The 25,986-nt window shown below is 35.6% G+C and overlaps 1 protein-coding gene across 13 annotated transcripts in view; it reads right to left on the reverse strand.

Annotated features, from left to right (window-relative positions):
- Dgkb (diacylglycerol kinase beta) overlaps nt 1–25,986 on the reverse strand; it is a 645,864-nt gene that overhangs the window by 86,373 nt on the left and 533,505 nt on the right. The window lies entirely within an intron of this gene.

The following is a 25,986-nucleotide window of genomic DNA, read 5'->3' on the forward strand; positions in this document are numbered from 1 at the left end:
GTACACATATTTCAGTTCTTACCTTTATGACTTTTATGAAATTTGTGGCATAGCTTTGGCTGCCAGACTCTCATCTGTCTCCACATTGTCTTAGTGTCCTCTCATTCTTCACCGATTATTTCTTCTAAATTATGACATGGTTTTGGGCATTTCATTTGACTTCTAAAGAGGCAGTTTATTTTTATATTGGATCTTCATTTGGTATTAAGTCACTGTTTATTTTTACATTTTATATTACTTTCTCACATTGCATCATTTTTCTGATTTTCTGAGTTGATTTCGTAGCTTATTAGTTTTCAATTCTTTCCTCTCACCTACAATTTTTTTGTCTCTGTTTTCCTTATTCCTACACTTAGATATCTTCTTGCTTATGCTTTTCTGTTTTTTTATTCATTCATTTAGCTTATAGTAATTTTAGAATAATTAATTTTCAGACTCTCTTCTCAATGCTATTTTAGGTAAATTCCTTGAAAATAATCTGCAGTATTTTATATTTAATCTTATTTTAATATTTTCTCAATTTCATTATCATGTCTTTTTTACATAGAGAAGACAGATTTTATTGAACTACTCAGAATAAAGACAGAAAAGAAGTAGACACTGAAAAGGTACACTGAAGATACAATCAACAAGATAATTGTTAGTATCAAGATAAATAGTAATTTTTTTAAAATGAAAGAAGATGAGCAATATCAGTATTGAATAGCTTTCCCTCAACCTTTCTATATACATCTCTTCCAAATTAAATGATGTGAATAACTCATATTAGGTCTATGTGTTCAATTATCTGAATTTTAACTGCATTCATGATCATTAATTTTCAACCAAAGCGAAGACCTAATACGTTTAAGTTGGAAAACAGACCTTAAGATGGTGTCAATAGAGAAGAATAATGTTCTTCATCTATAAGTGTCCCTAAATAGGATAACCAAGTGAACACGAGTATATTGAGTAAAGGTTGATATGCTTAACAGAGAATGTCTTCTATTAAAAGACTTAATACAAATCCTGTTTGGCATTGACATTTATTGTAAACAAAAATATTTATGATGTCACTTAATTAAATATACACAGCTATACACAATTTTTAATAGAAATCCAGTGTAAGAAGACATCACAGAGAATCATGCTTGGGCAAAGAACTTTGGATAATTGAAGAAAATGGATCATTTTCCATTGGATGCATTACATTTATCTTAATGAAGAATTCTTAATGAAGCATAAAGTTAGTCTGGATTAAATACATTTTAAATTTAGTGACTCAAGGAATAAAGATACATTTTTGAAGTCTATGGATGGAATTCACAGCTGAAATGTCACTTTGTCTTAGAGCTTTCTTGCATAATCCAAGAACATTTACTCAGTTCAAAGTTCCCAGAGTGAAAGAGAACAAAAATTGCTAGAAGGTGAAAGGGAAGAGAGGGACCAACCCAGAGATGGCACATGCAGCTGTTGTGCCCAATGGTAACAAGTGCTATGGACCCGCACATCAGCATAATCACTGGCAGGTGCTGAGGAGCTTGGTCTTTGACCCCGAAAGAAACAGAGTTTTCACAGCTGATTTCATTTTCCCATTTACAAATGGAATAGTGATCACAAAAGGGATGAAAGGAATGCATATCCTTAACTTACGGGTGATGCTTTAAGTAGACCGAAACATGTTGAAAAGTTATTACCCTTGGAAAATACATAGCTTTTGCATTATTTGTTAGCTCTTACGTTAAACTAAGAAAATTTTGATTCCTAAGACCTGATTTAAATCTCACTCTAATTTACAAGGCATAATGCAGATGATTTTGTCTATACAATTTGTTCAACAGGTTCAAAGCACTGATGTAATGCCAAGGCTTTTGTTCTAACTATATGATTCTCTGATGAATCTGGCTTAAAAATTCCATTGAGCATCTGATTATTTTCTGCCTGGAGTATAGATTCTCTCCCTCACACCTAATGAATGTTTTTCAGAGAAAACCCAAAGCAAAATATAAATTGAAAGAAAAAAAATGGACTTATAGGAAGTAATCATGGAGATATAAGGGCTCATTTTATATATTCATCAATAGTAATTATATAAAATGCAATACTGATGCTATAATAAATTATGTTACATTAATCTAATCAAATCTTTTGCATTTCTTCAAAATGTACTGGTTTATCATCTAGTGCAATCAATGTATTTAAAATGTTTATTGTCATATCTGTTGCCTTATAACTAAGGAACATGTGAGATTCTCAGTGTGTAGGTACAACATTCTTTTTTCTGGTAATAAGAAAATTTGGACAATGTATGACAACAAACATCATAGTTATAGAAATGTCTTATTATTTCCTGTCATTTATTCTTTTACTTTTGATCTAATATTAAGTGATATTTCTTAATTTAACAAACATTATATTGTGTGAAATAAATATATTTCAATTTGTGGAGAACTCTTATCATCTAGGATTGCAATCATGCATCTAAGTCCTGACTTGAAACTTTATTGCAGATTAAAACCAGACACACACACACACACACACACACACACACACACACACACACACACATATCTTTGAATTTGCTTAGGAAAAAAATCTATCAAAATAAATAATTCATGTTGGGATGGACTGAAATCTAGTCTTTAGGAGGTGCCAACAGATGGTTTACATTTATAGAATGCACACTTGCTGACTTCCAAACAGAAATTAAAATTCATAAAGTATATCATTAGTACTCTTTATAAGCAGCATTATGTTTATGATATGAATTTGGATTTTCCCAGGTGAACAGTTTTCCATCATAATTTCACTAAGAAAAAAGTGAAACAAATTACTCTCTAGTTACTATTTTGTGTTAGCAAGTTTAAAATAAAACTATGTTGATGATCTTGCAGCAACACAAGCCATTAAATAAGCTCAGATCTCAATGAAGTTGTTTTTTTTCTAAAATGATGTTCATCACTTTATAAGAACTCTCTAGGCATTTTCATCATTAAAATAATAGACATTATTACAGCTAATGAAATACAGCAGATCTCCTAGCTTTCATTTCCTATTACATCAGTTAGGTGAGGAACTTTCTACCAGTTTAATTAAGAGTGAGACTTCAGCGTTCTAAAGGTCAAGCAACTAGGCATTTTTAGTTAATTTTAGCAACCCTTTGGCTTAAATGTAGCCACTTAATACCATGGAATTACAGTAACATTTTACTTTTAGTGACCCTTGTTACCAACCAAAATGTTAGCATTTAACTTGGGTAAGGTTATGATTAAAAGTTACTTTAAGTCCCCAGAAAGAAATGATTTGTCGCTCATTAACATTTTGTCTGCAGAGTACAAAGTGGAATATTTCAATTATACTTCTAGTGAAATTCAAAGAGTCATCAAAACCACTTAAAATAACAACAAGCAGAGGACTTATACATTGAGTATAGCTGGTGGATTTTTTGACAAAATTGACTAAGTAAGTGGCTTCGTGCCTTCAGAGTGGTAGTATTTATTGTGAACAATGTGAAATAGTTTTCTAAAATAAACAGCTTATTTGCCACATCCTCTTAACCATGATTTCATTTGTTTTTAGTTAATCAGCAATTGTTTTTATTACTTCTTCAGTGTGTTGGGTTGGGTCTAACATAATTTTAGTTGGGTCTAACATAAATTACGTCTAACATAATTTAGAAAAACAGTACACTGGCAAAAATATGTCATTTCAGTTTTTAAAAAGTCAGAATACAAATGTTTTATCTTATAGAAATAAGAAAATTGAGGTTTTAGTCTGGATTGGTTGCTTTGCAATACAATTTTAAAAATATATAGTTTCCTCGTATTTTTTATGGAAATCCTTAGTACTAGTATGAACCTTTCCATACAAATATAATATTCTCCCCTTGTAGATTTTAAGTACCCTGTACCTTATAGGAAAGGATGAGGGACAAAAGTTTTTGATACATCAGTTTAAGAAAAATATCTAAGGTGGAATTAACATTTTTGCCTTTTTTCTTGATAGTCTCAATCAGCATTGTGGGGATGAGAAAGAGGAAGATGTTATAATCAGGCTCAATGGATTATAACAAATTCAATATGTACTATATATAAACAAGTATGAAATAAGCTTGAGCAACAACCTTTTCCTTAAAATAGACATAAGAAAAAACCCAAAATATATTTTGTACAGACATCACTTTTGACATCTTGGTAGAGAAACAGGGTCTGGTAATATTTTGAATGTTGTTTACCAGAGTTTCAGCACTCCTGTCAGTCTGACTCTTACAGCTGCACCCACGGCATTCCAAAAGTTTTTAAATTCCATGTTCTGTCTTGAAAAGCAATTGGTATTAAATGCCATTAAACACACAAAGCAAAAATACAGGCTTCCATGTAAATCTCCTCAATTGAACAGTTTAAAAATATGCCCTGAAAATACAATGATGCTGAGTGCAAAGCTTTTCTGTATTACAGAAAGCTCTGAATACATTCTGCTGTGGGTATGGGTGGTGATGGAGGCATAGATCAATGCTCTTGGCTTTAGACTAGGGCATGGGCTGAGATACATTTGAACTGTTTGTAAGTGATACACTCTGTGGTAATTTTCCACAAGACCTGAATGGATTATGCCATATGGAACACAGTTTTAGTCACTGTTGCCAGGAGAGTGGCTTGGAAGATTTCTGTACTTAGAGTAGGTGACTGCATGGAGACATTGTCTAGGTCAGTCTCAGAAGATAAAGGTGAAGCACTCAGGGAGGGTGTGAATATGGGTTGGTAACCTCAGTTACTGTCAAATTAGCTCCTAACATTTTAAACCACAATCATTCTATAGCATAAAACATTGCTGGAGTAAACCTCACCTAACTAGGCAAGGATAGTGCAGAAGATCAGGACGGTCAGAGGAGTCTCATTCAACAAGTCAGACTTTATCTTACCACCCAAGGTAGCTTGGACTATCTCCCTGTCCTCTCACTTAAAGACAGTAGCTTTAAAAATATCTGAGGAGGAAGAAAGTACTTAAGAACTCCAAAGAAAACCAGGCATAGAGGCTTGAGATACTAAGGTAAAAGCTCAAAAGTTTATAACACGGGTAACTTAGGGAGATCTTGTCTCCAGAATCCAAACAATAAAAGAGGCTGAGAATATAGGTCAGTGGTAGAGCACTAGCCAAGCAGCGTAGCATGCAAAGAGCTTGGATTCAGTCCTCAATACCACAAAAAGAAAAAAAGAAAAAAGGGGGAATGTGAAGAGGGAAGAAAGAGGGGAGACAGGAAAGAAACGATGGGAGAGAGTAACAAAGTAAGAAGGAAATGAGGAGAGCGAGGGGTACAGAAAGCAGAAGATGAAGGAGAAGGAGAAAAGGGAGGAGAAGGGAAATGGAAAAGAGAGGAAAAAAGAAAACAAAACAAGAAAAGAGGAAAGCAAAAGAAATGAAAGAAAAGAAAAGAAGCATTCCAAAGGGATACACATTCAATTTTAAAGACTCAACACTATGTAAGGAGATTCATTCAGTGTCATGACAAGCATTATTAAAAATAAAAAGGAATATGATTTCCCTTTTGTCCCCTGCTACTCAAAAGAAAGAGACAAATTAGACCTGATTAATTATTGATAGAAAAACTAAAAACATACCCAACTAAATTGTGGACTTACAGCTTTCAATGACAGGTAGAAGTATTAGAATTAACATCATTTCTTCTTCATTTGCTAGTTTCCGGTCTTCATCGGGAATCATTTATCTAATACATTGTAGCTGTGTCCTTCTTTAGTCTGGTGAATAGATGATGTTGAGAGGGACCTTCATTTTCCAAGATCTACCTCTCTTTCTGGGATGGTCTATTTCCCTTCAATCCATCATTCCCTTCCTGCCATACTTGTAGACTGCTGGTGGATCCCATCCCCTCTCTTCCCGGCGGTACCCCGCATATGCCCCTCTCACCTCTGCCTTCCACGCCTGGCTCCATCCTCTGTGTCGACTTGGAATGAGTCCAAACATTACTTTCTCCCGAAATTCTTCTAGGCTGACATTGGCCACAATCAGAAGTGCAGCATTAGTTCTTTTTTGAGAATTCCTCAGAATCAAGGTATATTTAACCATCCCAGCACAGGTGGCAGCTAAGTGAGTGAACCTTCTTGGGCAGTCCAGCCCTTTTGTGTACCCAGATGACTATGGTTCCATCAACATCACGAGGAGAAGCAAGCTGTTGAGCTGTGTCAAGTAAATTCATAAATCGTGACATCAATTGTTGCTTTAAACCACTGAACTTTGAGATGGTTTTGCATACAGTAGTAAAGAATAAAAACAGACTTTACCAGAAATAAAATTTTCTTGTAGCATAAATTAAAAATGTGTGTTGTTGGCTGTGTGAAGGAGACTGGTGGAATCTAGAAAGAACCGGAGGACACCGTCAGTGAATGTTGGGAAGGTTGCTTTGCTCACATTTCCATTGCCCACCCAAGTTTATCTGACAGGGTCCTCACCTTCACATCTTCAGTCCAGTTCTCCTAAGCCAGAGATCACTCGCAAAACATCTCTGATATCTTGAGAGACACTAAACATGAAATAACATGTGCCAATTGCATATAAGGGGGTTCCTGTATTGGCTTGCTTATTTCCTTGTTCTAATGGTTACCATGTATTTGTGAGATTCAATAATTTTTTGTACATGTAGAATGCTTTCTTTGATCTTATATTCTTTTTAAAAAAATTTTTGCTTTCATAGTCATGGTGGTGCTGACATTTCCATGTTTCTCTATCTTCCCCATACTGTGTTAATTGTTCTATAGAATACACACACACACACACACACACACACACACACACACACACTTCTAATCCTCTGGCCCCTTCATCATTCTCATATTTCTTTCTTTCTATTGTGCCAAGCACACCTGTTCTTAGGTAGCCTTATTTCCGTACATCCTTCTCGTGTTTCTGTGAAATCTCTCTCAGCCTCTCCAAGATTGAGTTTGATGCCCACCTACGTATCCCACCACTTCCCAGCCTCATCTAGACTGTTTCTGTCTTTTCCCTTAGACTTTGTTATTGAAGGCAGCAGCACCGTCTTTCTCCACACTCTCCTTGGGATACAGAGTGGTTTTGGCACACAGTAGGTTCTACATGAATGTGTTTAGAAAACTGAACAAATAAAAAGGAACAAGTAATTGAGTCAAGTTTTATGCACTGTCGGCCAAATACCATATTCATTTTGGTAAAATAAATGTGTAAAATGGGGCATTTATATGAATTTCAGTTTGCTTTTGTGTGAGGGTAGTTACAGCGATAGCAGGAGTAAAATACAGTAGTTAGGGTGGTGGTTGAAATAGCTTCTCGCCCAGCCTCAAACTAAGCTAAATGTTATTAAGTGCATGGCAGTGTTACACAAAGGCCACTTTTAATATACTGGCCTATTCTCTGCTCATTCAATTGTTACTTTCACAAGGCAAATAGCTATCGGTATATAGAGAAGTCATTGAGCCCTTATAGATGGTTTTAAAATACTGTTTTTAGTTTGCATGCTTTCAAATTGCACCTAAATAACACAGCTATTTTTGACTGATTGATTCTAGGAATTTTGCTATTACAGCCAGACTATGACATTTTGCATCATATATTTTTAGCATTTTTAAAGAATGAAATGTTTTTCATTTTTTAGAATGGGTTTTCTTTTTTAGTTTCAACCAAATATCTTTAAATTCCATAGTTTCTGGAACTCAAAAGAAATTAACAAGGCCAAATGAAATACATGTGGCTCGTTGCTGCAGCTATATATTTTAAAGAAAGGCATATTGACATATTCTTGGAAAAACATCCAAAAATTGCTGTTTTTGAAAAAAAAATGTTTGTGCTTGAAGGCTAGAGGTGGTGTCATTGTTTGTCCAACAATAATCAAAATGACAATATTCCACTGCATCAGTCTATGCCTGTGTATATGCTCACTCTCTGATTATTTTAATAATTTACTCACTATTTTTTATACTCAAAGGAATATACAACTGCTTAACCAAATGGTTACTATTTTCATTTTAATATAACCTCATAATTTAAAATAAGTATTCTCTAGTTGATTCTTTGATATTATCAGTACCAACGTTAAAATACATTAGTAGGTAAGCAACTTTATGTGTCTAGTGTAACTTGGGGTTTTTCCCCCTGTTTCCCTTTCTTTGCTGTATGATGTGAACAGTTTTAACTTTCCTCTATAATCTATGAGGCATATTTGTCTATTAGTGCATATCTTCAGTGTCTTCTAAGGTGTGTTGGAATAAATTTGCCGTAAATTGTTTGATGTTTTTCGTATCAGGTGTTAAAAGATTCTATGCCTGATTTAACTAAAACAACAACAAAAGAAGACAGATGTGAACCATGTCTGCTTGTGAACCAGACCTTAGGAAAGAACGGAAGCTCTCATCTGCTGTCTCAATACCCCGCCAGAGTCCCTCCGACGCTGTGAAAGAAGCCCAAGTGTTTAGCTAAGGAAACCCTCAGAGACATCGTGAGCCTATGAAGAGGTAAATAAGCTGAGGTACAGGTTGATGCAGCCTGTCAGCCCTCTGTGCTAACCCAACAAACTAACATTACTGAGCAACAATGCCGAAGTACCAACTTCCAGGCTGTGAATGGTTGTCAGTCCTTGCTGCTGTATTCCCTAAATTCTAAGCGATTTGTTATACAGAAACCAGTAAGGTGAATATTGGGTGCATGATGTGACCTTCTAGGTTGATATTTTTGGATATTTTTTTCACTGTTACTGTCAATTCTACCTAGGTTACAACACAAATTACACTAAATAGCAGAAAGTTACTTAAAAGGGAATGTAAATTGAAACTATTCAGTTTACAAGTTAATGCAGAATTTTGCCAGATCCACATTTCCATTTGTGGGGACGTCAGGTCTATAGTTTACTGCATAGTGCACTGGTCTAACCAATGTATATAACTGTCTGACTTCTAGATATGAAGACTTGTATTTTACATGTTAAAATGGAACACATTCATCCAATGTTTCTCTCATTAGATTAAAAATATTTTATACATTGTTTACAAAGGTGCTGTGAAGTTCCACCATTCATGGGTAGCTGCTTCCGGAGAAGGACTAGCTACAACGGCAATAAGTAAATAAATAAATAAATCATGGACTGAAAAACAACACACGTATTTCAGTATTCATATATACATATATAAATACACGGAGACACTTGAAGCATATGCAGGATTATAGATTTAGAATTCAGCAGGAAGAAGTGCCCAAGTACTCTCAGAATAACAATGTAAGAAAACATATTTCTCTTAGGATTTGGAAACGAAGCAACTGTGATTTAAGAAATGAATAAAAGAAACATATGATAAGATGTAGGATCTTTGGCAGGTCCCAGCATTACTAATCAGTTTTGGAGAAAGATGTTTTTGTTTTACCTTTAAGAAAAGTGTATACATATTATGTTGATTGTGAAGTTTAATTAATTTAATCCCTACAAAGTATGCAACATTCAGACGAGATACTGAATATTTGAATGCATTTTACATGTCACTTCTGAGAGGAAAAGGTATTATTAAAAATAGCTAGGCTATTAGAGCATCAATAACTTTCATTTTGATGACATCGCTGGAAGACGAAAGGGCATTATTTTAGTTACTTGTTAAGGGCAACATACAGTTAAACATAACATGTTAAAATAGCAAACCCTATCTCACGTTATTTCTGTAGGTTGGGAATTTGGAAGTGGGTGAGTCTGTCTCAGTCTTTCATGAGAATTCAGAGGTTGTCACCCAGCATCTACAGGTTTAGCTGGGTCTCCTCTGCTCCCATGATGGCTCACTCACACGGCTGCTGGCTGTGGGCCTCAGTAACTCTGCAGCTGTTGGCAGACGGCCCTGTACTTTATTTTGTGGACCTCACCAGAGCACTGCCTAAGTCTCCTCATAATACAGCAGCTGGCTTCCTCCAGAGTAAGGGATTAGGAAAAGAGGAGGAAACCACAATATCTTGTATGATTTAACTTTTGCATCACAGTATCACTTACACTGCCCTCTAGTCACTAACAGTGAGCCGTGGTACCCTACAACCATGGGATCAACAGCACACTCAAAGGGAGGGGAACGAAGCTCCACTTCTTGTTTAAAATAGCATCCAAGAATTTCTGGACATATTGTAAAATCATCATAGATTCAAAGACTTGCCAAGAACCAACTCCACTGGTTTGGTCTGACCCTAAATTAGAGGTGACGGTAAACTAGTGAACATTTCAGTGCTGTGACCATTGTGAGCTTACCTGTTTGGAGACTATATTCTTTGGGGGCTGCCTCTGATTGCACTATTTCCCTCACTTCACCTTTGAGTCTTACAAAAGTCAAAACTACACTTCCAAGATGCAGCTTCATAGTCTGCCAGAACGGGAGCATTCCAGGTCAAGATGATGGACCAGAAGAAAACAGTGCAACGCTGAAAACAACCAGCACTGAATTGCAGTTCATGGATTTAGAAACTTCCTATGTCAATGTAATCCATTTATCTCCTTTCTTTTATTTGTTATGAACGCTGTATTTTTGCCCGAGACATATTTTAATGTGATTTGAGTCCAAAATAAATCTTAAAATCAACTACTCCGCGAAAAATTTCCATTTGCTTTCAACATGTGGTGGATAATTAATTATTGTACTAAAATCTTGTAATATCCTGTAAGATCAGAGAGTATTAATAGCTGGGTATTGTGGCAAGGTAGAAATGTACTGTCCTTTCTGAATCAAGGTCACTGATTCCTTTGTCTTTCGTTAAGTTTATTCTAAGGCTTTTACTGTTGTTGCAAAAGAAAGGTATTCTCCAGTGTACTTCCTGATAAAGAGGTGTCCTTCAAAATGTGCTTGTGCATGAGACTGGAAACAGAATGGTGTCAAAACTACAGTTCCAGCCTTCTGCCACCATCAGCTTCTCTCTCCAGCCCATGTGCTATGCCTCTGAAGGTGTCTCTGTTTTTACTGCACACGAGCTGAATTCTCTTTCTCACTCATAACCTGGTTCCCCGTTCACTCTGACCTAGTAGCGTCTCACAGCACTAACTGGTAATACTCTAATTTTTTTAGCCCCTCTTTATGTCTGGCCTTTCAGATTCTAAGTCACTGTTATGGCCTAATATGGGCGATGGCCATGCCCATCCTGTGAGCCAATCCACCCTCATAGAGGCACGAAGAATCACAGGATTTCTAAAGCACCGACTCCTCAGGCAGAGCTGTGGACACATACATTCCTTTTGTAAGTGAGATGTTTGCAATGCAGGCCTGCTAAGTTTGTCTGTGTAGTACTATGATAAATAAATAAGTAAATGCAAACTCTAGTCCTAGTTCTCCTACTACTTTACATGAACCGAGAAATTTTTTTATGCGTATGTTTTCTCTTCTGTGGAAGCAAAGTTCATTTTTCATTCACCAGTTGGACTCACTGAGGACCCACTGCTTGGGACAACACATGCTAGAATGTGTTTCAAAGATGCAACTTCATATTCTTGAATGATGATTAAGATTTCTGTTTTTAAAAGTTTTAGTGATTAATGGAGGACAAGGTAAAGTATACATGCAAATAAATAATATATGATGAGAAAGAAGCAGCTTATCATGGGAACTAACAAAACCAATCAGAATGACATCTTTTTTACCTGCTCCCCAGGTAAGCATGTTAACTGATAAGGCACAGGTACAGGCTGAGAGAACAACCGTATACAGACAGAATTTGAGAATAGAGACCTACAGGAGTCCAGTCTTTTATGAGTAAAGAATAACTTAGAAATTGAAGTTGCTTTAATTTAAAAAATTATTTGAATTATTTGAAAGATTTTTATAACTCCCCTGTCTTTCTGCAAAAAAATTAACACAAATTAAAGTTCACTTTCATTAATATTTTAACAGGATCTGAACTTCTATTCAGTCAGAGACAACTTAAGGGGTGGATGTAGTGTCTCGGGCTATGTTACTGTTTTTATGATCTTGTGCAAGTCTTTTAACTTCTGAAGCCTCAGTCTTCCTTGAAAACATGAGATAATTAGACCATAGAATCTTAAAGGTCCTTGTAGTTCTGTGATTCTATTGAGTCTTGTCCAATTAGTCAAACAGTTACCTGTCATTACAGAGGCTGTGGTGCATACATACATTTTAGCACCAAACCACAATTTAATAACAGGGCATGGAGGCCACAGAGCCTCCTGATTCTGTTCCATTACTAATTTATCAGGGGCTAAAAGCAACCAAACTGAGGATCCTGGGCAGACAATGTGGCCTTTGTGAGGCAAGGGAAGAATCATTTAAAAGGAAAGCATTACCATTCTAAAATAATGGCAAAGCACATAGCCTGCATGCTCTAAAAGAAGGCACTACAAAAAAGTATTCTTGGTTTAAATGCCCCAAACACAAAAGCTTTTAGTAGGGATTTTCAAGAGAAAATAGCTCCCTGTAAATTTTGGTTTCACCAGTATCTGTGTGTGTGTGTGTGTGTGTGTGTGTGTGTGTGTGTACATGTACACACACACACACACACACACACACACACACACGGGTTGACATTTCTTTTTCCAAATCTAACCACATGATTTTTTTTTTTGTTTAACATGAAACCCCATTTTTTTTTTAACTAGAATAAAGAAAGCAAAGGAGATAGTTTTGTGCCTATTTTGGTTATGAGAGGTTATGCTTCACACATGCTTCATGTGTGTTCCTCAGTACTAGAATTATAAGCTTTTGTCTTCTCTCTAAGTTTGATTTTTAAAATACCACATACATTTCTACTTGTGCATATTTGTGGTACTTTGAATTGAAACAGAGTAACTCTTCCTAATTATATCTTTTATATACTACCCCTCATGAGCACTAATAGAATATAGTGAGGTGCAATGGACTTGTAAGGGAACTAGATAAATTAATGATCTGTCAACTTAAAGCAGCTTTTTAAAAATGCATTTGAGAATAGACTTTTAATATTGTAATCAGCTAGGCATGGTGGTACATGCCTGTAATTCCTGCACTCTGGAGGCTGAGGCAAGAGGATCACAGTGAGTTTGAAGCCAACTTGGGCTATATAGTGAGCTAGGCCAGCCTAAATTGCATTTGAGACCTTGCCTCAAACAACCAAAAGAAAGAAAAAAAATGTAATTAGATGGGCAAGGATTTTGATCACGAATTCTCAGTATTAAGGATCTTTGCAAAAATATATTGTGTAAATACTGGATAATATTAGCATATCCATATATGTAAATTTTTAAATTGAAAGAAAATCTCATGGATAAAAAAATACAGTTCATAAACCTGTGTGGATAACCATTAAATACATAAAAGAACATTTAAAGATTTAGTTCTGAAAAATGTATTTTCCAGTCATTTTTCTATGGAGATTACGTCTTGGAAGGAGCTATGCACAAAATTACTAGAAGACTGTCTTTCACAGTAGCCTGCTTTATCTGCCAGACTGTTAGCACCTTCTTGACAATATCAACTGTCACTGTACTTTGTTTTCTAAACCAGATGTCATCCACGATGGGAAACCTTTCCTGTCAGACTCATTAGGGTTCCACATAACAAAATAAATTCTGAGGAACCAATTCATGTTGGTAGTGACTGATTTTTAACCATTTGATTAACTATTTAACTATTTAATGGCTTCACTTATCTTGCAGAAATGACTGTTGTTTTAGCATCCTTAAAGAAAGGCATACTACAATCACAAATCCTTTCTTGGATAACCAAAGGGTTTGACAGGGAAAGAAGGACATAAAATGTGTAGGTTTTAGTTTTTATTAAAAAGAAGGAGCCCATTTTGAGGAGTGGATGCTTCTCATCATAGGATACCTGGTATCACAGAACAAAATGTTCATCCCGATATTTCTAATTCCATAAGGTATAACTCAGTGATCCTCAACAGTGTAGTGAGTGATGGATTTGGCAGTGTCCTTTCAAGTATAACCGGAGAGTCAGGACAGGGAACTGACGTCCGGTTGTAGTGAATGGATTCAGGTTCCTTGTTTTATAGTCACGGGCAGTGAATTTGTATTGAGCACTGTAGGCCTCTGCTTTGTCACACTGTTGTAGTGACAGCAAATCTGGAACACTAATCCTGAAAATTATTTGGGATATTACTGTTTCTGTTAGCTCAATAATTGTGAATCTTTTAGTAATAAGGTTTAGAGGATACAGTTTAATTGAATGCAAACTACATACAAATGCTACGCTTACCTCCACTGGCTAAGCTCCTTTCCTTTCTTTAGAAAGGTACCTTCTAAAACTATATAGATGTGATGTCACTCGTTACTAGCAAATGACCCTGACTTCATCCTTTAATTCATTTATCTATTTTTATCACTTTATATGGAGGTGAATGCATATGTATGATGAAAGAAGAAGGGCTTTAGGGTGCTAGTTGTAGTATGACAGTATCTATAGGTAATCATTTACACATGATTATTTAATGTTACCTAACAATTTACTTTAGAAATTCCTTTGCAGAGTTTAGTGCAAGAAGATGGTGTGTGCACACCGTGCCACTGAATCTGCATCACACTGATCTTGAACTTCCCAAATTCCTACACTATGAAACACAAATGCTTAATATCCTCTGCAGTATTTTGCCATGTCAGCCCTGACTAAGACACACATACATAAAAATCCAGTAGGGAGTAAGATTCTGGAAATCTGAAATCAGTGGGAAGGGTGTTATGTTTTGTGTAAGATTTTCCTGGCTCTCCACAGTTAGAACCTTTTGGGACTTCGGGTACAGTGAGGAGTTGCATGATCTGCCTTGTTGATCTGCAAAACTCTTCTAGAATTTGTGGTAGAAGGTGACTGTTTATAGGGTCAGTGTCTTCTCATTTGCTCTTATGAGGCTCCACAAGAGATTGTGGCCATCTCATGCTTCATATTTTTCGTCTGGCTTTTGGGGCTTATATCCAGGAAGATCCAAAAGGAACAGGAATATGCAGTGATCAGTTCTATGTTTGCAGCAGCTTTGGTGTATTATCCTACTTTTAGATAAGTAGTTCTACCTTAATGTACCTGGCTATAATTTTCTTAAAATGCAAATCTCCTCAAATCACATCCGTTTAAAAACATTTAGTGATGCTTGCTGTCCCAAATTCAAGTATATGCTTGACATCAAAAGTCCTTTGGAAACTGTCTCTTCTTTGTCTTTGTGTTATCTGTATATGTTGATATCTTTCCTCAACATGAGACTTAAAACTTGGCTCGCGTACTGTTTTTTCCTTTGTGAGTGCCTTCATTAGGGCAGACACAGACTAGGTGGTTTCTGCAGCATTTAGCATTCACAATCAAGGCTATGGCAGATTCATTATGTGGTGTGGACTTTTCTTGGTTGGCAGACAATATCTTCTTACAGTATGTTCACATGTAAAAGAAATTTGCTCCAGTTTCTTTCTTTCTTTCTTTCTTTCTTTCTTTCTTTCTTTCTTTCTTTCTTTCTTTCTTTCTTTCTTTCTTTCTTTTTTCTTCTAAAGGCACTAATTCCATCATGAGGACTCCAACTTCATGACCTCAGCTTGTGCTCGGTATGCGTGTTAGAATCAACCCTAAAAGTAGAGGAAACTACTCTGAGCATGACAGGATGTAAAGGATATCCATACTGGTATGAATCAGTAACAGCTCTCAAATACTACAATGCAGTCAAAGATAAGTTTTTATAAAAATAGGTGATAGTATATTTAACTATAATAAGCCAGTGTTGTCGACAAATCTATTGAAAATAACAAGAGAAAACATAGTAGCTATGGAAGATCATTTATATTATAGTTTTATAAGTCTTATCCATTGCATGTTTATCTAGGAAATTGTTTCGCTGTCTTGTTATGACTTGGTTTTCCCTATAATACAGAGAGGATAGGAACAAATACTCTGAGGAAGAGACCTGAAAAACCCGAGGCTTATTTTGTAGCATTATAATATAAATTCTAGCAATCTATTGCTTGCTGATTAAAATGACTCTGGACTGGTTTCTTCAGCTCAACTTCAGCATATGCAGAGATGGGGACGGCTATCACAAAGAGAATGAGAGATGCGATGGTAGTTGGAAATGTCTTCCCTAATCTGGAACTTGAGGACCTAAAAAGACTCCATCATCCTGTAATGATTTGATTTGTTCTATAATATGCAATAAGTATAGAAAGTGGGTGAAGTTAGGGACAACTATTTGTAAGAAGCTAGAGACAGTTAGATAAGGTAGATCTCCAGTGGACTTGCTTTGAAATCTGTATTTCTTTAAATTGTTTTTTTTTTTTTTTAAATGTTCTGTTCTGTTTTGATATGGTTAACCTTATCCTCTTAGAGATGTAAAACAAATAGGTGGGACTGATAATCATATTACGGAGCTTTTGTTCGGCCATAAAGCAGAATGGTTTGTAGGGTCACTTTTTTGAATGTCATTCTAAATACTTTAATTCTATAACCTGAACAGCCATTTTGAAGAAGACAATTTGTAACTCATCAACTGGCAATTTCTTACCTTTTGTTTGTCTGTAATTTAGTATTATTTCTACCCTTTTTTTTTTAATCTCCATGTATTTTTTTTTCGTTTCCTTTTCTTTAAATAAAAAAAACAAAACAAAACAAAAAAAAAAATTACCATCACAAATGAAGTAGGGCTTCAGGACAAAATCTGTGTGTGTGTGTGTGTGTGTGTGTGTGTGTCCACATGTGTGTTGCAGTTGTGCTTCCTCTGCTTCCTCCATTGGTCTACATGAATTCTTTTTCCTTGTGAAAAATTCAGATTAAACCTTTTTACTTCTGAAGCTTCTCTCTGTCACCCAGAGGTATTAAATAATCAACACTTGATAGGTAACCACTATTTTGAATATACTTAATTTCTAAGTTCATTGACATTGTACTTCAGTTGTATTTTGCTTTGTTCTGCTGTTGAAATGTGCCTGTCTTCTGAGTTTGAGGCACTGCTGGACATTACGATAGTCCAGTTCTTACTACAGCCACTGATGCAGAGTTCTCAAACAACAAAACTTCTTTGTATAAAGCCATCTTCAAATCACATCTGATTAAGATCCTTCTTTCCACAAGAACTGAAACACAAAACCCTGGAGCACGATTCAGCAGAAGTCTATTTTCTCAGACAGAACAATCTTACACTGAAATCCTTTTACATTTTTGCCCCTTTAATTCCTTTCTTTCAGAGAGAGGAAAGCAACATTTAGCAAGCGCTTAATTGCAGCATGTGTAGAATGAGACAAATGTCGCCCATGTGTGGGACTTTTAATAGTTCCAACTCACACAGGCCTGCTGCTGGAAAGGCCAGGCTTTCTCCTTCTCAGACACTTGACAGAAGATAAGAAACGGCTAAAACAAATACAGTGCGTTTTAATAAAATCTGCTCGCTAGCGATGCTTAGTAGCCCCGGCTTTAGCAAGTCCACATTGTCAATGACAAACTGCCAGGAATAGATTACAAGAATTCCAGAAGTTTTGGTAACAATTCCAAACCTAATCATAATTGCCATGGTATTTTTTTTATACTTTTAGTTTTTATTTTTATTAGTCCATCTACAGTACATGATGATCATATCTTTTGTGAGGAGTTGGTGCATGTGCATAACTTAATTCCTTTTATTTTTTTTTTTTTTTGGTTCCCTCCAATTTCTTTTCCTTCTATCTCTTCCTCTTTTTGCAAAAGATCTACCTTGCTATTTCCTATTATCTAATTTTTTTTTTTTGCTTTTTATTTACATGTTGAGTTTTTCAGATGAGAGAAACCATATGATGGTTAAGCATGTGTGTCACTTTACATTACGGTCTCTGCCTGTAAATGACTCGAATTTATTGGTTTTTATGATGAGTATTACCTTGGTGAATTGAGTGCAGTCAAATTTTGGAATAGCACAATTTATAAATAAGAGAATAAGCTGTCACTTACTCATATTTTTGTGTAGGGCCAGTGTTTAATTTTTAATTTACAAAGAACAGATAGAGTAAGTAGATCAAGCCTGGAACCTAGGTCATGCTTTAGTTGCATAATGATGGACCTTGTAGGACACAAAGAATATTTTTTGCTTTTTTCAGTATTTAAAAATTTAACGGTGCAACATTCATATCATTGTGATATAAATAGTTGAAGCTTTATTCTTTTAGCATAGTTGTTATATATAATCACATACTTTAGTCACTGTATTTAATGACAGAAATTTTTCTAATATATAATTCTGTATGGTTCTCCATTCTTTATAACAAAGGCAAATAAACCTTTCCATGATTCTAGTTGAATTACAGAACTTACATTGTACATACTCCTCTCAAATCAAAGTCCTGTTAGTTCTTTAGTGCTTTTAATATTTGACTTTTTCTTGAAAAATATTTTTCAGTTGACAGAGACAAGATAAAATATAAGTTAAATAAAGTATAGTATTTTCACAAGGTATAATATTATGATGCCACTATAATCCTATATTTTACAAGGATATCCCTTATATGAAGGAAATACCCAGTGTACAGTACCTTATTATAATCTCTACAGATAAAGGAGCAGAACACTGAAATTTTAAAGTTTACCATTATTTTTAAATTTTATATTTTTTGACTATTTGACAACAACTGAATGCATTTATAGGTACACTATGAGGATCATATAAATGCATAAAACAATGTAAAGTAATCCATGTTTATTAAGCAACTCATTTCATATTGGTTTTTGTGTTTAAGATATTCAAAATATAGTTATTTTGAAATATGAAATTCCTTAATCTTGACTGTCATCACTCTGATATACAGTGTATCTCACACCGTAATTCTTTGGTCTACTGGAAATCTGACCAACATTTGTCATTTCTTCCCCTTTTCCAGCCTCTGGTAAATCTCATCATTTTAACTCTACTCAGTGTGCAGCGTTTCTAGATTCTCCTGCAAGCCAGGTCATGTGTTCTTTGTATTTCCATGTTTGGCTTATTTTACTGAGTGTAATAGCTTTCAGGTTCATCCACATTGCCACAGATTTCAGCTGATGAGCACAGCAATGTGCATACCATGTATTACATTTACTTTAGTCAACCATTTATTAACCTTGAGGTTGACTGCATATCTTGGCTACTATGAAAGTGCTTCAGTGACCACAGGAATTAGGATATACCTTCACCATACTAATTCCAGTATCTTGGATCCAAACCCAGATGTATAATTGACTCATATAATAGCTCTAGTTTTTAATTTTTGAGAAATCTCCATATTTTTCAAGACAATATTCCCACCAAAGATGCACAAGTTTTTTTTTCTTTTCTCTGTATTCATCCCAACATTTGTTGCCTTTCAGGCTTTGACAGTAACAGTTCTAAGGGCCCGGGATATAGCTCAGCTGCATAAGTGCCTGCCTAGCAAGCAGGAGGTCTTGAGTTTGACCTCTGGTACATTAAAAAAAAATTCCAACAGGTATGAGGTGATAGATCATTAAGGTTTCAGTTTATGATTCCCTAATGATTAAAGAAGCTTAAATGTTTTTCCAACACATCTGTTGTCTTTCTTTAAAGAAATATCAATAAATTCTGGTAATCCCTATCAAATTTTCAATAGTGTTTTTCACAGAAATTGAAAAATAACCCTTAAGTTCTTATGGAAACACAAAAGACCCTGAATTGCAATAACAATCTTGAGGAAAAAAAAGAAAAATCTTTTAACTTTGACTTGAAAATATATTATAAGATGATAACAAAGCAGTATGATTCTGGAATGAAAAACAGGCACATCAACCAAAGGAGTGGGATAAAAAAAGGAACAGAAATAAACCCGTACATTTATAGTCGATTGATTTTCAGCAAATGTGCTACACAATATCCTTTAAGAGTGGTGCTAGGAAAATTTGATGTCCACGTACAAAAGAATGAAATTGGAGCCTTATCTCATATTAGGTACAAAAAATCAATTTAAAAAGGTTTTAAACATAAAACCTGAAACTGTAGACCTACTGGAAGAAAACATTGGGAAAATTCTCCACCGTATTAACCTGAGCAATATTCTAAGTATGATCCCAAGAGTCCTGGTCACAAGAACCAAGAAGACACATTTGGAATTGTATCATACTAAAGCAAGACCTTCTGTACTTAAAAGGAAATGAGAAAAATGAATGAAAGGACAGCCCACAGAAAGGAAGAAAGCATTTAGAAACCATAAGTATAGTAAGACAATATTCAAAAAAATGTGAAGAACTCAATTCTATGCAAAAATAAAAAAAAACTTTATTTTAAAAATGAACTGGAAATTTCTATTCTTTATTACTTAGCCACTCTGTTTCATATTTGCATCCTTAGAAATCACAATGACTTTACACTGAATCAAAATAACTTGATTTTCCCCGGATCCTACTCTATGCTTCCTATTGATTTGAATAGAGTTGTACACATTTTCCTAATTGAGTTCCGAAAAGATACTGTTGTTGTAGTTGAATAAGACATGAAACTTACTAGCTAGTTCAGAGTGAAATCACTGACTGATTGCCCCACAGTTGCTTCTACCATAGAGGGGCTTCAAATTGCCTTTGCAGCCAAGTGGAGCAGGATAGAGTAAATAAATGTCCTAGGGAAGGTTTCCTTTCCACTGGATGGTTAAGCTGCCCATCCTATTGATCTTTCTCAGGGAATAGTAAATACAGCAGACCAAAACAAAGAGCTAAAATTAAATGCATAGCCATTTAGCATGGTGCAGGCACAAGCAATTTCATACCAGAATGTGATAGATTATTTCATGGAAGAGGTATCAAATGGTTGGTACACTCTGTGGTTATTCCACACTGCATCTGGTAATACACACTATCTACTAGTTGGACACCAGTATATGCCAAAGAATGAATACTAAATGTCTTTCATTTTGTAAACAACTTCGATGCATATTTTTGAATGAAATATCTACGTATCCAGAATCAAGTTATAAAAATAATTTAGAAAAACAAGGCACACTTATGGTACCACCCAGATTTATGAGATGGCATTTAAAAAAAAAAATCTTTGACCTTAACATCTCTAAAGGCAGTCAGCACTTTCAGCGTACATTTAAATATTTTTAATATATAATATCTCTGTGTTAAAAATAAATTATAAAAAAGATTTATGCTGGGAACATTCTTTTCTGTACTACTAGAAATTGTGTACATCAATGGATCACAATACAGTTTTTGCTACTTTTGAATTTCCTTTAGAAGGTGACAACAATTAGAAGTTGGAAATCTCCTTGCTACTGACCCAGAAAGTTTCAGTGTCAGAAATCATTATTTATAATTAGTACCACCACACAGTCGAGCATTCTTTGCAACCACCATGGGAAGCCTTCATGAAATCTATCTTATAGATTTTACACACCACCTGTGAACCAGCCTTATCGTCCTAGGACTATGTAGTATCACTTCCTATCTATCTGAAGTGTGCACTGTGGCATAATTCTTGGAAAAGCAGAGAACTTATAATTGGGGAAACTTGGGATATAATATAGCTTCACACGTTAGTAGGGTGGCTATATGAACTTTTTTGGCACTTAGGCTTTGAACAGTGAGAGAATGCACTGAGAGTATTACTTGGGTGCTAAAGTTTTACACTAAAATATATGAAAGAAACCAACATTTCTAATTAGATTTCAGAATCTCTATGGTAACCATCACTGTTTAAAAAGAGGAAGGAATTAGAATTAGAAATTGGATAAATGTTCATAGAATAGAAAAGTTTTCTTATCTTCTTACAACTAACCTTGTTATTTACACTTTTCCCATTGGCCTGAATTCTCACTTTTGCAGTCCTTTAAATGTTTTGTAAAAGACATTTTTTTTCCAAGATCTTTCTGGGTAGGATACTTTTGTGAGTTCACTAAATACTAAATGTCTGGATAATTTCTGAGATTCCAGACTGTGTTTCAATAACTGTAGTTATAAATACATAAGCATATCATAACTTAACATATTTTGGTTATTATTAGAATTATAAAACATGTGCCAAAAGTCTTAGACAATTTTAGAAAAATGATTCAATGGACCAAAAGGCACCAATGACATAATTTTTTTTTTCATGTACCACCAACACATTAGCCACTTAGATTATTTTATTATTGGTCACACCTTCCCATATAAAGTGATACATATGCATATGGACATCTAAAAAGCATGTTTATTTTTGGTGTATGTGGGGGTGGAGAGACGGTAGGACCATGTGATCTTTATCATCTCTTTCAGTATTAAAGTTCTGTGATTATGATTTCACATGGAATACTTTTGTGCATTAGAAGACAGTTATTAACTTTTTTATTACAGTGAAGTGTATTTATCAGACCCTATAAACTAAAATTCAAATACACATGAATAAAAGTCGAGCTTAGAATATGATGAACAAATTTGTTGAAGGAAACAATGGATTTCAGGGTTGTACGGCTTTCCCTAGTATTGTCTTTTTACAGTGGTTTAAGGGGTTGAGTTTGCCCATCAGCTTTGCTCTTTTAAAGCTAGCTTTATTTCCCTGAAGTAGCATTTTGATGTCATGTTTCCTTCTATGCAATATTTTTGATGGGGAATTTCTAGGAATATCTGACTTGTTCTAAATGCCTGTCACCATGACTGGCATTTGATAGATACACAATAAAAGTTTATTAAATTAATATTCATTCATTTTCTTATTGTTATTTTTTATCTGGCTCCATGGTATGATCGACATGACGGATCATGAAATGAAATCACTGGAAATACACCAGAAGTTCACTGTGGGATGAGGTCTCCGACACATTCACAACTGTTAGACTTCAACCAGAGCTTCAAAGCAAAGCCTCTTTTTGAAATAAGCAATGAGTCATGAGAGTGAAGTAGAGAAAGGTGAACATTAAGATGTTTGAATACAGGAGTCCTGAAGTAAGATATTTTAGAGTTTTCTCCAATTATTCTTCAATAAATGTACTTAGAACTAAAGTACCTTAGAAATTTAGTTAAGAGGACACGTTGGCGTTGTAGCAATCACTGTGAGAAATACCTGAAAAGTGAGAGTTTAAACCATAGCTGCCTCCCGTGGTACCACCTCCTCTCTTCCACGTTGGTCCTATCAGAACACACTCGGGCAAGTCAGGTAGAGGCAGGGCAGAAGCAGCCGAGGGCTTGGGAAAGACAGAAGATTCCTCTCCAAGCAGCATTGTTTAAGATTTATGCTTTCTGTGCTGTTAAGATTAGAAATAGATGCAACAACAAGTGCCATGTGGGAGCCAAGAAGACCATGTTTGTTTGCATGTGAGAAATCATGCCTTAAACTTCCTGAACCTATTTTAAGAATTTGAGTCACAAAATTTGAGAATCTTCATAATCTTGTGAGGCGTATTTCTGAGTCTTTTGTTTGTTTATTTGTGTTTTTAAACTGGCATGTCCCTAGGCTGCGAAGGAAAGAAAGTAAGTTTTTACTTTTATATCTGCAGTGTGTTCCACACACTGAATTCAGATTTCCAACTTGCAAAGAACCCTCTGAGATATTGAGTCCATAGAGGGCTCTATTTCTAGAAGTTTAGGGCTAAGTGACAGTTGAGGTTTACTTGGGATCAATTTTATAGTCTCAGGACCACAGCTCCCCTTGCATTTCTAACTGTTATCCTGTATTATTTTCTTCCTTATAACTGGTGTTCCCCTAATGCTCTTGGTTTGCCTTTTAGCCATTGCCTGTAGCATTATTGTCCTTCTAGATTAGCCAAAGCCAGTCTTGGGTTGTTAGTGAAACTCCATGGGCAATTTCTTCAATGTTGTCATTGTTTACGTGAAAGCATCCAAATGTATAGCAAATAGACCAGCTGGAAACCTCCCTGCAGACAGATATCCAAACAGGAGGTTCCTGACATGTTGTGGTGGGTCAGGCTGGTGCTGCTATCAGTAGGAAGAGCCCACACCCATCTGCACTGTTGCCCCCAAATGGAAGGATTGCAGGAGCATGCACGTGGACTGGGCTTCAGCCAAAACTTAGCCCTCAGCACATACAGTGAGACAGAAAGATGTGTCAACGACAGAGTTTTGGAATGCTGTTTGAAGCATGCTGTTCTTTGGCATACTTCTTCAGAATGTGAAAACAGACTTCTCTTAATTTTTCCAAAGACACATTGTTTATTATAAAATTAAGCTTTAAAAATGACTGTAAATTTAAAGGCAGTTGATTGACTTAATATTAAACTCAGTCTTTATGATTGATATTTTGGAAATTTAATTGGAAATGTTGCACTAAGAACTTATTCTTGAAAGTATCATCTGATTTTAAATATATTTTCTAGCATGTGGAAAAGGTGTCATAAGCAGTGAGACAAAGATGGTCATCTTTGATTTTAATTACGGGGGTGCATCAACGATTTACCAATGAAGGTAGAAAATTCAAAAATGGAAACAAACCTATTTAAAATGCATTTCACAAACATAGACAGTTTCCATGCAAAATAATGTATGTCATGAGTATGCATTCACATTATACATCATACTAAAATTCTGTTGAAATAAACACTGCATTGCATTATACATTCTATTTTGTAGATTACTGATACAGGCTATTCACACATGTGCTCTCAGTAAAGTATTTGTTATAAACGCTATTAAAACACAATCTGTTATAAACTTGCATGTAAGTTACAATGAGCCACAATCAAGAAGCACATCAGCAAATAATCACTGATGCAGTTTTAGTTACATTTTAAAAAAATTCCTTCATTTCTCTGTCATTGTACTTTAAAACTGAAGTAAAGATGAGTAAGTAGCTTAAGTGACCTAAATCCCCTAAGGAAAGTTATTTTATAGGTTGGAGAGACATTTCTTTAGATTCTGTTTAGCGAGCACTTTGATCAAAGCCAAGGAGATTCTGTTAACATAGTTGTACTAAGAAAACCAAGAATGGTGTTTCTCTGTCCTTTAGGTTTGTTAGTCTGAGGTAGCTAACTTGACTGCAAACTCACTCAAGAGGGGTCAACCTGACTGCAGACTCATTAATTGACATTTAAGATATGGATCCCATTGAATGCTACATCCAATCAAGAATTAACACTGTGCTTTTCCAAAGATGGTGGATATTATAAGCAACACATGACTGCCAGCTTGGAGCACCTGGAACCACCTCCTTCCCCAGGTTCATAGATAAACCATGGGAAAGGAGGCCCTAACCTGACCTGAAAACACAGCACAGGGAAGGCTGTCTATCTCCAAGCATCCCCAGATTTCTTAATGCGACTTCTTCCTAGGAACTGATCTAGAAAATAGAAGATAAAAGTAAAACAAAAACCTTGCACCACTCTTTGTGAAAGATAGGTCATTGGATTTCAGGGCCCGATACTGACACTGAAACCTTTGGCTTACTCCGGTTTGGACATCTAGCCTACGGATAACTTCTGAAACTTTATTTATGGACTGAAAACCTAAAACTTTGAGAGATGGCAACCTTGTCAGTTGTGGGAGGCAAGATTACCCTGTCACACAGAAAATTCAATGTCTTCTCCATTTAAAACTGAAGAGTTTATTTTTCATTTCTGTTATGCATCTACCAGCAGTGAATTGTATGTTACCTGCTCCTCTCTCATACCCAGGCTGCCAGAGCACCTCTGTGGGAACCATTGCTGTTTGATGTGACAGGTGGGGCATGAAGACACCTAATATAATAGTCAGCTTTATAGCTTGTAGCCATGGTAGACAGCAATCACTCCTGCTCAGATGTGACTAGGGAGTGATCAAGCCACAGTGGACACCAACATGCCGCATGAACAAATGCAACCCTCTCTCCTATGAGGAGGAAGATTTTACAATAATAGTCCATCACCTATACTCCAGAAATAAGGAGGAAGAATGGCCTACTATTACGGAGTTCAGTAGAGAATGTTAGTTTAGTAATTACTTGGAAGCATATGGTTGTGGCTTGCGCAAAATGACTACAAACAGCGGATCCATGGCGTCACCCGTACACAAGCAGGAGGAAATCCCCAAGTATCATGCTATTCAAAAGTGGGTAAATGGAGTTTTACATTCAGCATAGGGAGATAAGTTAGAAACCAACTTTTTCACTTGTAAATTCAAGAATTTC

Source organism: Cavia porcellus, unplaced genomic scaffold (genome assembly GCF_034190915.1).
Source record: "Cavia porcellus strain 051 isolate PalLab524CR breed Dunkin Hartley unplaced genomic scaffold, mCavPor4.1 scaffold_2, whole genome shotgun sequence".
Classification (NCBI taxonomy): domain Eukaryota; kingdom Metazoa; phylum Chordata; class Mammalia; order Rodentia; family Caviidae; genus Cavia; species Cavia porcellus.